Here is an 11,777-nt window from a genome sequence, read left to right on the forward strand (position 1 = left end):
TTACATCATTTCTATAGAGTTCCTTCCAATTCCAACATTTTTCGTGACCAATATTCACCTCAGTAATAATTTATTCCTTCGTGATATTCCTTTTATCTATTCTACCATGATGAAATTAAAAAAAAAAATAATATCCACATACAAATAAATATAGATTCAAGGAACAAGAAAATAAAATAAAATCGTGAAAACTTTAGATATTAAAACCCAATATATATTAAAAATGAAATTCCAATATTAATGATAAAATCACAAAAGTAAAAGAAATAAATTCCAGGAACAAAAATTCAACGCAGGAGCAACGAAAGAACCAAATAATCTTCACCAACAATAATCAAAAAAAAAAATAAATAAATAAATACTATTCCAAGAAAAAATAAAAATTTCCTCAAATAAATCGAACAAGTTCTCAAAAATTTTTCGAACAATCTTCGAAATTCCTAAAATACCTTACATCTCACGAAAGCCTATATACCGGAATTCTGAAAATGATGTACTCTATATTGGACACCGAGCTGTAAAGTGACCGATATGAAGATACATACATTGTGACATACTTCGATCCAAACACGACCTGCCAGTGTATACATCGTACTTATTAACGTCGCTACAACCACCCGTTTTAGATAAACGTGGCAAGAGCGTTATTAACAAGCGTTGATTGGTCACAGCCGGACGGTCTGTCATCGATCTGGCATCAGAAAATGATTCGACGTTATCTCTCCTGCACGACAGCTTCCAGTTTCAGATGACAGGGTGGTTCGTAACGAACAGGTTTAATCAGTATCAGGAATATCCTGTGGGTTTGTGTGTCGTGTCCGTACTTTAAATCCGGCGCACGGCATCACAATCCCCGCAAGCGCGTTTCGAATGTAGGAAGTACAGGCAAGCAATTATAGGATTATTCCTATTGAATTTCCCAGGAGGTTTGAAAAGAGAACGGAAAGAGTTCGAACGGTTTACCAGTTCTTTCCTTTCGTTTTGTATCTATATTTTTTGTTTTCTTTTTCTCTTTCTTTCTTTCTCTTTCTCTTTCTCTCTTTTTCTTTTGGAAAAGAGTTCAGATACTGGTACAACGTGTACATTGCAACGTTTTGTTTAAATCGTGGCCATTGTTGAGGACACGTAGCAATTTCGTGGCGGGAGAATTTGAATGTATGTCGCCTCTTTTGGCTTCGCTTGTTGTGCGAAAAAGGTAAATTGAAACTGGGTCGAAATTAAATGAACAAGGATTGTATTGTTTTCAAGGCAACTTGGAATTGGAATGAAATTTTTTATTATTTCATTGTGTGGAAGATGAAGAGAAGGATTTAGAAGTGTATCACGCGATTTTATTATCTTATTATATATTTATTGTTTAATATATCTGTAAATATAAAGAATATGATATTTTATAAGGTTTGGGGAGAGATTTTTTCTTTCAATTATCACGTATGACGTAGATATATCACGAAAACTTCACGCAAAGTGAAATAGTTTTGAAAAATGGAGATTTAAAAAATTAGTATTAAAATAGTTCGTATTTATTTTCATTTTTCTTTTCAATAATTTAATAAAACTGTGTGCTCGCGCTATTTATATCAATTGTTGCAATGAAATAGTATACGAGAACAATTTGTTTCTATTTTATTATTTTAAATTGATCTTTTCAATTTGTTTAACACACTCTTCATTTAAATAACTCTTATTTTTTTTTCATTTGCATCGATCAGGTTATACTTTAGGAATTGTAGAGCTTTGTGAGAAATTCTAGTTTCAAAACATTTTGCTTAACCATTCTCATTGACCGTTTGACTGTAACACGATTAAGGGACAAAATTTCAAAGCTCCTTAACGCGATCGTATTATGTTTTACTGAAACCATGAATTGGAAAATAAACTTAGCGTGCACAAGTAACTTCTACATTAGCTAATAATACCATGCAACAGATTCGAAATACAGATCCATTACACGTCTTGTTTATCGAGCGTTAAAATCTTTTGTCGTTGCTACATATCCCATTACTAATTACTTTTATCAAAAAAAAGATATATTCACTTTGATAATTTCTTCTAATTTGTAATTACACTATTGGATTATTAATTTCTGCTTTCACTTTATCATTTATATCTTGAATTCTAAAAATGTAAAATATCTTGTACATTTACAAATATCCGCAATAATTCTGTGAAAACATTCATCTCCAAACATTTTCTAACAACCTCTGAACATTTCAGAACATATTCAAACATCTTCAAACAACTTGCAACAATCTCTTACCTCAAAATATCAAAAAGAAAACTCCAAAAATAATTTTTAACTATTCAAAAAATATCCCCAACACACTTTTCAACTCATCCAAACATCAAACACCTAATCTCGAGCACCGTGTACCAAATTATTCATTTTCTGCCGCGTTTTCATTCCAACGAAATCATCCTTTTGCCACTGTCTGGTTGCAGAACGTGTATGTGTGTCTGAGAGAGAGAAAGAGAGAGAGAGAGAGAGACAGGGGTGGAGAGTAGAGCGCGTGTGAGAGAGATTTAAGGCGGGCCGTAATAATTTTGAATTCGGTTAACCCCGACTCTGACACCGGGACAAGCTTCTCCGTCCTACTTCGCGAACGAGCACCCGGTTTTCCTTGCAACGTCGGCCTGCCCTCTCTGGAACTGCTGCACGCCGAGATAACCGCAATGAATCATCGCCCCGATAACCAGACACGCTCGTTCGTGGAACGTTCACTCGCGACCCGTATCGTATCGCGACACGGGCCCAAATTCGTGGGAACGTTCCCGCGCCAACGACTTTGTCAAGATTCGGCGGAACTGGACACCGATTTGTAAGTCAGCGTTAAATAATGGTGTGATTCGGTAGAGGCGTACGATTGAGAACGTTAATCACGGTAAGGGAGACAAAATTTCCACGATATTCTTTATTAGGGGGGATAAATCTTCTACGGATGAAAGTGATTTTGAAAGGATTTCAATTCTCCGAAATCAATCGAACGATTTAGTAATCGCGTATGTCTCTTATTAGAAACAGTTGACAAATATAATTTATTTCGTACGTTTTTATATTTTTATATTTTTGTTTTATTATTGTGATTTTTAATAGTTTAAAAAAAGGATCTATAATATGTCTATAATAATTTATCTATAATAATTCTATATATTGATACATAAGAAAATTATATTTGGAAGTAGATTTTATAAATTCGTCTAGTAATATGATAAGCTCATTCCTACAATTCGTGAATAAATATATTTTGTGATATATTTACGTTACAAATTATTACAAGAGCATCGAATTTGAACTTGGACGAGATTGGAATGTAAATTAATTTCAATCTTCGCACGATTGTTGTGTTTATTGTATCGCAAGTTACATCGAGGTCGATGCACACATTCATGTATTCTCAATCAGTCGAGTTTATATTCAGAATTTATATGTACGTTCTGGCATACATTCTTGTCGAAGTCAGACTCGAATATAAATGTAGTATATCTAATATATTCGATATCTTTATACCAATGTTGGAAATATTTTCATACATTTTTTTTTCTTTTCTAATAATTTTTATATCATCGTTGATTCTAGAGATTAAAATCGTGCAGATTAATTTTTCGAGAGTGAATTATAAAAATCAATATTCGATGACTTAATGTAATAATAACAAGTGAATAAGTGTGATCCACGATTTTCTGAAACAAGAATTATCATAATAAACACGGGACAAATCGGTTGGTAATGTCGAAATAAATCTTTCTTTCTAGCCTGCGAAGACGTGCTACGACATAAATCAGTGGAAAGCTGTGAAACTGGTAAAAGACTCGAACGATAAAACTTTTCCGTCGAGTTACTTCGCTTTCGTCCGAGATTAATAATATACGGGATGTGAACACGGCTTAAGCGTCTCTGTTTTAATTAAATTGAAATCCGCAATGAAGCCTATTAGACTCTCTATTTAAAAGAGTCTGAACATGATAAAAGAAGCATTATTAATGTCTGACAAGATACTAAAGGTACTCTGATAGAAAGTAATTCAATGATAAATAATAAAAATAATGCGTTTCGTTTGTTCGACAGTCTCTTGCTTAAATACTACGATAAATTAAATATATATGAATGTACAGAATGATAAAAAAATATATAAATATAAATTGGTCCATCATTTTTCAATGGACATTTCATGAAAATAATATCATTGATAATGGAATACAAATTTATTGAAATATACTTTAAATTTATATTAATATTGTCATTCAATATTTAAATAAGAAATGTACGTATTAATTTTATATGTAATATATGTGTTGTGTATTATTAAAATTGAAAATAATTTCAGAATGAAAAGTATTTATTAATCCATGATTTACGCTACATTAATGTAAACGTATGTATAAAGATTGTATTAATAATAAATTATGTCGACGAATTAATGAAATAATTAAAGGATTACCGAAACAAAATATTTTTTAAATTATAAAAAAAATCAAGAATTCTATCTTTCGAAATTTGTAATATAATGCTGTCAGGAATTTCAATCGAATCTTCGAATAATTATCTATTGTTCTCCACAATTAATTGAGAGATCACATCCATTCTACGTAGATTACGCAATGTTAACTATGCCGGAGAATTTCGTTTGGATTAATTCCATGCATAACAAAATCTTCTAGTAATTCTATCGACCTTCCATACTTGTGTCCATTTATTCTCATTTCGTGAAGTAATAATAGGGAGAAGAGAAAAGGAGATAATTAATATTTTAAATAAGTAATTTATTCAATGTATAAAAAAGTAATTTCAAAATACTTCATAGAAATTAATGTACATAAAGTGTGAACAATGAATATCTGGAACAACAGAATTTTTAATCACTATTGGCCGTTGGAAACACATTGTTTGTATACAGATTTTGACGGACAGAAGATTATATAGTACATCGTTGACGACATCATCAGAAGACACGTTTAAAAATTCATGAATTTTTTTCTACTTGACCAGTGTATTTTATCTCATATCAGAAATTATTATCGTACAAAGTATTAAAAAATCACGAATAATTAATACTTAACTCATAAAGATTATGATCCATCTAGATATTGATTTATTAATCAAATCTTTTAAATTATCAAACTTTTTAAACACCTTTGATAAAATTAATATTTTAGTTTTTATCTATTTATTCTATTCCATTTTACTTTCTACACGTATACGTCACATTTCTCGTCTCCATTTTTCGCAAATAATCCACAACGAAGAGAACGAAGAAAAAATCTCACAAACTAAGCAAAAAAAAAAAAAAAAGCATGCTTCGAATGCAATACCACTCTTAAATCAAACCACGAAGAATATACCACTCACCCATTTTTAAGAATTCGAAACTCAGCGCAACAAGCAGCGAAACAGAGCCAATAGAACTGGGGATATTCACCACACGCGACGAGAACTCTCAAAACTTCAACTCATTTCCCTCGAAATCCCATGAGGGTTCGCGTGTCGCTGCAGTGCATTCAAGCTTTATGCAAATTTCATCGTACGAATCCTCGCAGTTAGCGCGAGTTAATCAGGTCGTCCATTCTGTCCCGCGTTATTCATCGAGACATTTTGGAACGATCGTCTCGTTCAACGGCTACGCGCGCTCTTTGGAGCGGCCATTTTGCTAAGCGGGCTCGTTTCGCGCTGAAAAACGACCATTTTGTACGTAGGAAATGCGAGTATGGAACAGGAAACGATGGAGAAAAAAGAAAAAAGAAAAAAAAGAAAGGAAATCGTTGGAGAAAAATGTAACGGGGATGGGAGCGTGTTCCCGTGTCGGGTTATTGTCGTAGGCGGTTAAGGGATGCGTTAAAATAACGCCTAATGGAACGAAACGTAATCTAATTTCCGATTGGAGAGCGTGAATGAGGATTTAACGTAGCGAAGGTTTTATTATTATTAAATAAGAGGATATTTTATTATAATTCATAATGCTTACTGCACTTTTGTTTACGATATTTTATTTTATTTTATTATAAATTAGACGTAAATTTTTATTGGATTATAGAAAATTAATTAGAGACTATTCTATAAATTGTTTTTCAAATTGACTATTATTGTTGTGAAATATTGTTGATAAAAATTCTCATTGATTTCATTTTTTATATTATACAAGTATAAGTTCAAATTCGTAATGTCTTATGTATTGTACGCATTCGAATTCTGCCTAAACTTTACAAACTTTAGAGAAGGAACATTGCATGACGAGGATGAATGAAGACTTTGAAACGATCGCAAGGAAGTTTCACTTATCATGACAGCAACTTGTTTCATGGAAATGTGTTTGGAAAAGTTATAAAGTAACAATTACTTGCCCCGGTATAGTAGCTTTAATTATACGGAGAATTTCATTGAAGAAACTTGAAGAAAATTTAATATTATACGATTCTATATCTCGAGGCAATTATTGTATAAATTGTATAAACGCAATATGTAAAATTTAATCCATTCACATATTCCCAATAGTCAATTATGTATACATTCAGCACACATAATTAAGATGAGAAATTATTTTATATCACAAATTAATTTCACAAATTAGATATACAAAAGCTTGATTCGTTCTCATGTTCCAAAATATCTTACATTCCATTGAATTAATTTATAAAATCTAATTCGCAAACATGTAAATTCACGATTCCAAACAGATAATCATCATACGTACACGTAATCTCTTGCTTCCAAATTTTATCTCCTCGTCAAAATTCAATCGACACCGCTCAGGGCCGCATTTGCCCGCCAATCCAAGAGAGAACGAAATAAGAGAAATAAGAAAGCGAGGGGGAGGGAAGAAAGAAAAGAAAGGAAAAACTTTAGAGCATGAAAAGAAGAATTGAGAGGGGATAAAAAGAACGACGGCACCTTCACTTTTCACACGGCGTCACACTCGTTATTTCATGCTCGTTAACCCCGGGCATCGGGCAGCGGCCAGTTCGTAGCCGTCCGCGTTGCTTTTTAATTAAAAATTCTAGCCGCCTGTAGACGGTAATTTGAATTCATAGGTAGCCGCCATTGTCTCGGGAAACGGTGCGTTCTCTGGCACTGGTTTTTTTCTTTTTTTTTTTTTTTTCGTCTAAAAAAGACGACCATCAATGCACAAGAAGAAGACACACAGACGATAACGATAATTATCCTCCCTTTAGGGAGGAGACATTTCTTTTCGCCTCAATTTGATCGTGAAATGTAAAACGCACGAGCAATTTTTTTTTTTCTAAAAAGAAAAATTCCGTCAATGGAAAAAATTGACCGTGAAATGGGGAACACATGGCTTTGTTTTGCAAAAAGAAAAGAAAAATGAAATATCCTCGTGTAGTAAATTATAATTCTGAATGAAATTGGAAAGTGAATGAATAAAAGATGGATAAAAGGAAACATTTGAAAATGATTTTAAAGAATAAAAAGTGATAACCCAGTCCCTTCCTGCGGTTTGACTTCCGGTTAGATAAGAGACGTTGTCCTCGCAAATTTCGGCTAAAATTGCTGGGAAAATATTTGCAAGTCTTTGACATTGTCAAAAACGCGGAAATATTCGTTTAGTTTGCTAAGATTCTGTTAATGTTATCTAGAAATTTTCACGAGGATGGAATAAGTTTTGGCATGTTTTGTTAAAAGAAAATTGTTCTTTATTATATTGTTTTTTAGCATTAGTGACTTTTTTCTGTAACGTGAAATTATTGTAAAATTTTATTTAAGTTGGAGTATTAAATTTCTATTATTTTGTATTAAATTATAAAAAGAATCTTTGTAATATGATTATGATGATAAAAATTCAATCACGTTGAATTTAAAAATGAAGGGAAGAGATTCAGAATGAGATCAAGCTGCACGAAAAGATTAACTTTTATTTAAAAAAATTAATAAAAGTCGTATTTAAATGATAATTTTAATGAATACAATTTATAATGATATTCCATCTCAATATCCATTCAAAACTATTCAAAAGTAATTTCTGGATCTATATAATCCTCGACAGTGTCTAATTTAACGAATATTCTATATTTTCTACCACACCATGGATGGCTTTAACCACATTCTGTGATTGTAAGTTGGTATTCTACGCCAGATCCTTGATACTCTTCTGCGAAATATGACCGGAAATTATCTACATACATCTGCAAGTGGTTCATATGCGACATATTAAAATTCAGAAAATGAAATCAAATTTCAAAAAAGAAATTAAATTAAATCTTATTTTGTAATCCTACATTAAATATATTAATTAATTGATTCTCTATTAATATATCACGTAACACAAAATGCATGTATAAAATTGAAATATTTAATCTTAAAATATTTTTACAGAAAAAAATAAGATATAAATCAATGAAATAGCAAAAAATTAAAAAGAAAAATATCGAAAACTATTGATCAAAATTTTATGCTTATGTCCATGTTTCAAAAATGCAAGTTTGTTTATTCATAGAAAAAAGCACAGTTGGGTTTACGAGTGCAACATAGTCGAGTTCTGTTCAGTTGTTGGAGTAGAGAGCATACTAGAAACGTGTCTGAAATGTTCAGTGAAATGTTTATCTCTATGGTGTCATTTTGAAAATGATACAGGGGATTGCATTGTCACTGCATGTACACTCTACTTTGAAAATACCTAAAAATATATACATATTCTTTCCTCGTATCGTTGACGTATTATTATTAATTAAATATCTCAATATTTGGTCAAAAAAGAGGAAAACTTAAACAAACGTCAATTTTTCTCTCTCTCTCTCTCACGCGAGAAAAATTCGTTCTTTACAATTTTCCTTCGTCCATTAAATTGATTTTTAGTAACGTTTCAAAATTACTTCAACTCATATATCATTGTTCCCCAACTTTTCTACGATACATTATTTCCAAACTTTGATAAATCACGTTCGAAAAATCAATTTTCCGCCAATGCACTTTCGATCGGTGACGAAACGAAAAATGTTCGTTCTGTGTACAAACTGAGGCCGTTTCAACTTTTCTCGGAGCAAACATATCGACCCTGACCGTTCATCGATTGATTCACCTGGCGATTCGTTACGTTTTGAATAATAATTTACCGATATTGTCACAAATTCGATCGCAACTCGTTAACCGAACGATACGGCGCGGCGTAACTGTCGTGGTAAAACAACGAATAGATAGTGACACGTGAACGTTCGTTGTAATACCGACGACGGAGGGTTTACGTTGTTTCCGGGACGCCGGATTATCCGATTTCAATTCTCGATTAACGATGCTCTGCTCATGGAGCTCGTTTCTCGTATAATAAATTTCGATTGATTTCGAATGGAATGAAATTTGGAAATATTTGATTTTTTTCTTTTGTCGATTATTTTTCAATTAATTAAGAAGACAATGAAAGAAGAAGATGAAAAGAATAAACTTGGAATAAATTTTTTTGAACATTGTTTATTTTAAATAAAATCTTTTTCATGTTCGATGTTAAATTTTACTTTCTTATATTTCTTTCTTCCGAATTTTCTTTCCTTTAAACGTTGAACGTTTAAAGTAATTCTTGTGACAAAGTTCAAAGTTAAAAATCAACGAATAGGTTGTTATTTGAATTTTAAAACTTTCAAATTTAATAAATTTTTCTCCAAAAAAAAAGGAGGGGAAAGAATTTTTAGCTTAGTTTCTACTTTCTTTTTCAACGGTGTTCGCGTCTTCGTGGAAATAACGTGTCTGAGGCAGGGTGCATTGCGGCTCTGTAATTGGACACCACTAATGCATCCCAACCTCGTTTGTCGAACGTGAAAGGAATGAAAAGGGAGGAAAGATCGAACAAGAAGTCTAAAAAAACGGGAGGAACGGTGGAGAAGAAGGAAGGAAGAAAGGTAAAGGAAAATGGAAAAAATTGTAAATCGATACGGAAGTCGTTATTTGGTTTATTCGTTCATCCGATCTGTTTCCCTTTCGGCTCGATACTTCTTTTTCTTCTAGTGGATTTTTGCTCCCTCGTTTCATTCCGTATTTGCTGAATACTCCAATTTATATTTAATGATACGAGAGGAAGCAAGAGATCGCAATTTTTTAAGCGAACCTCTAATTAATCAATTTTACATTAATCCTTATAGTGAATAATATCCTTGATAGTTTTCTTCGCTCGTTCTTCCCTTCAAAAAAAATATTCCTAAACCTCTCTGCAGCAATAGTGAGAATCGAGCGTGATTACTTTTACTTATCAAAAAAACTATATTGAAATTAATTTTTAACTTCCATAAAAATATAATTTACATTTTCTTTTAATTCATACACTAATCCATGTGTCTCATAAACTCTTCTTCGCTCAAATTCTTCTCTTCAAGAAATGTCCATCGATCATCAACTGTCCCTTCTTTTAATTTCCAACCTCGTCACCTCTCATCCCTTCCAAGTTTCCTTCACCTTTCCTTCATCATTCCCCTCCATCGTCGGCAACGCACCGGAAACCTCGAATTGGCGCGCACATTCGATACTCTTCTTCGCGTGCCTTTCATATTTCATCCCCCATATCTTCTTCTTCTTCTTTTCTCGCATTGTCGTCCGCCATCTTCTCCTTCGTTCATAATTTCCTCGTTCGTTTTTGCGCTTCGTCATCTGGTCCTCGCGTATTTTCCTCCATCCTTCCGTTTCCAGGCCGTGCTCTTCTTATTTCTCTCATCTAACGCGGCCCACAGCCTCGGATTTCATATTATTTCCCCTTCTCCTCCGCCACCCCTTTGTCCCCCGTGGCCCATTATCCTTACCCCAACTCATTCCTCCGATACGCGGCTCCCGTATACAGGGTGTCCCTTTGTTTTCCGGTTAAATTGTGTGTAGAGGCGTAATCAAGATTGGCTCAGAAATATTCACTTTATGGAGGAGAAAAGTAGTGGTGGTATTTAAAAGAAATAAGGTGTATGATTGTACTCTCATGTAAAAAATATTCATTTTACGGGAAAAGTAACGATGGTATTTGGAAGTAAAAAGTGGTTAAAGTTTCTTATTATATTATATATAAGTATTAGGGATAATCAGAGAAATTTAGATTATTTTTATTGGAAAGAAAATAGTAATAGAGATGAAAAATTAGAAAGAAATAAATTGATTCGTTACTTTTTCTCTCTGAAATGAAAGTAAGAAAAGATACAACATGATTATTTCGTATAATCTGTTATATTTTCTTCTTCTTTTCCTTTTTTTATTACTTACTTTTTGCTTTCTATCGAATTCACACAATATTTCTTTTCATCAATTTTCACTTTTAGATTTCTACACTTTTGATCGGGAAAGCAAGAGAGCACCCTGTATAACGTCATTGTTTTCCCTTACTCAGTTTCCACGACGTTTCGCTTTCTCATTTCTCGCGTTTCATACCTGGATATCACCGCCCTCCGCGAAATTTGAGATCCGAGTATTGTGGGAATGGTCGTTAGACGCGTTACGGAGTCAAGTCTCGTGGGCGGAAGTTGCGCTCAGACTTTGGAATATGTTAAGGATTAAGACGATTTCCAAAACGTGGAACGGATAGGTGTAATTAGCTTCTGTGTGTATAATTCCTTGTAGTATTTTTTTCACGTTCTCTTTTCTTTCTTGCATGAAAATACTTTAAAAGTAGAAAAATATTTCTTTGTGGAAGATTATTACAAAGAAGAATTCATCAAACGAATTTATTTAATTTTAATACAGCAACTGTTACTTCCACGCGATTGTTTGTATAAAACAAAATTAGAATTTGTTAATCATCAACTCTTAAACGTGTTAATTCCGTACAATTTTCATATTGAAGGATATGGAAGGGAAGAAAAATACAGCG

General features: G+C 32.8%; 1 long non-coding RNA gene across 3 annotated transcripts in view; it reads left to right on the plus strand.

The window, feature by feature from the left end:
* Positions 1-11,777, plus strand: part of LOC122719922 — a 153,509-nt gene that overhangs the window by 136,158 nt on the left and 5,574 nt on the right. The window lies entirely within an intron of this gene.

The sequence above is a fragment of the Apis laboriosa genome, unplaced genomic scaffold, assembly GCF_014066325.1.
Source record: "Apis laboriosa isolate Shangri-la unplaced genomic scaffold, ASM1406632v1 scaffold9_cov152, whole genome shotgun sequence".
Lineage (NCBI taxonomy): Eukaryota > Metazoa > Arthropoda > Insecta > Hymenoptera > Apidae > Apis > Apis laboriosa.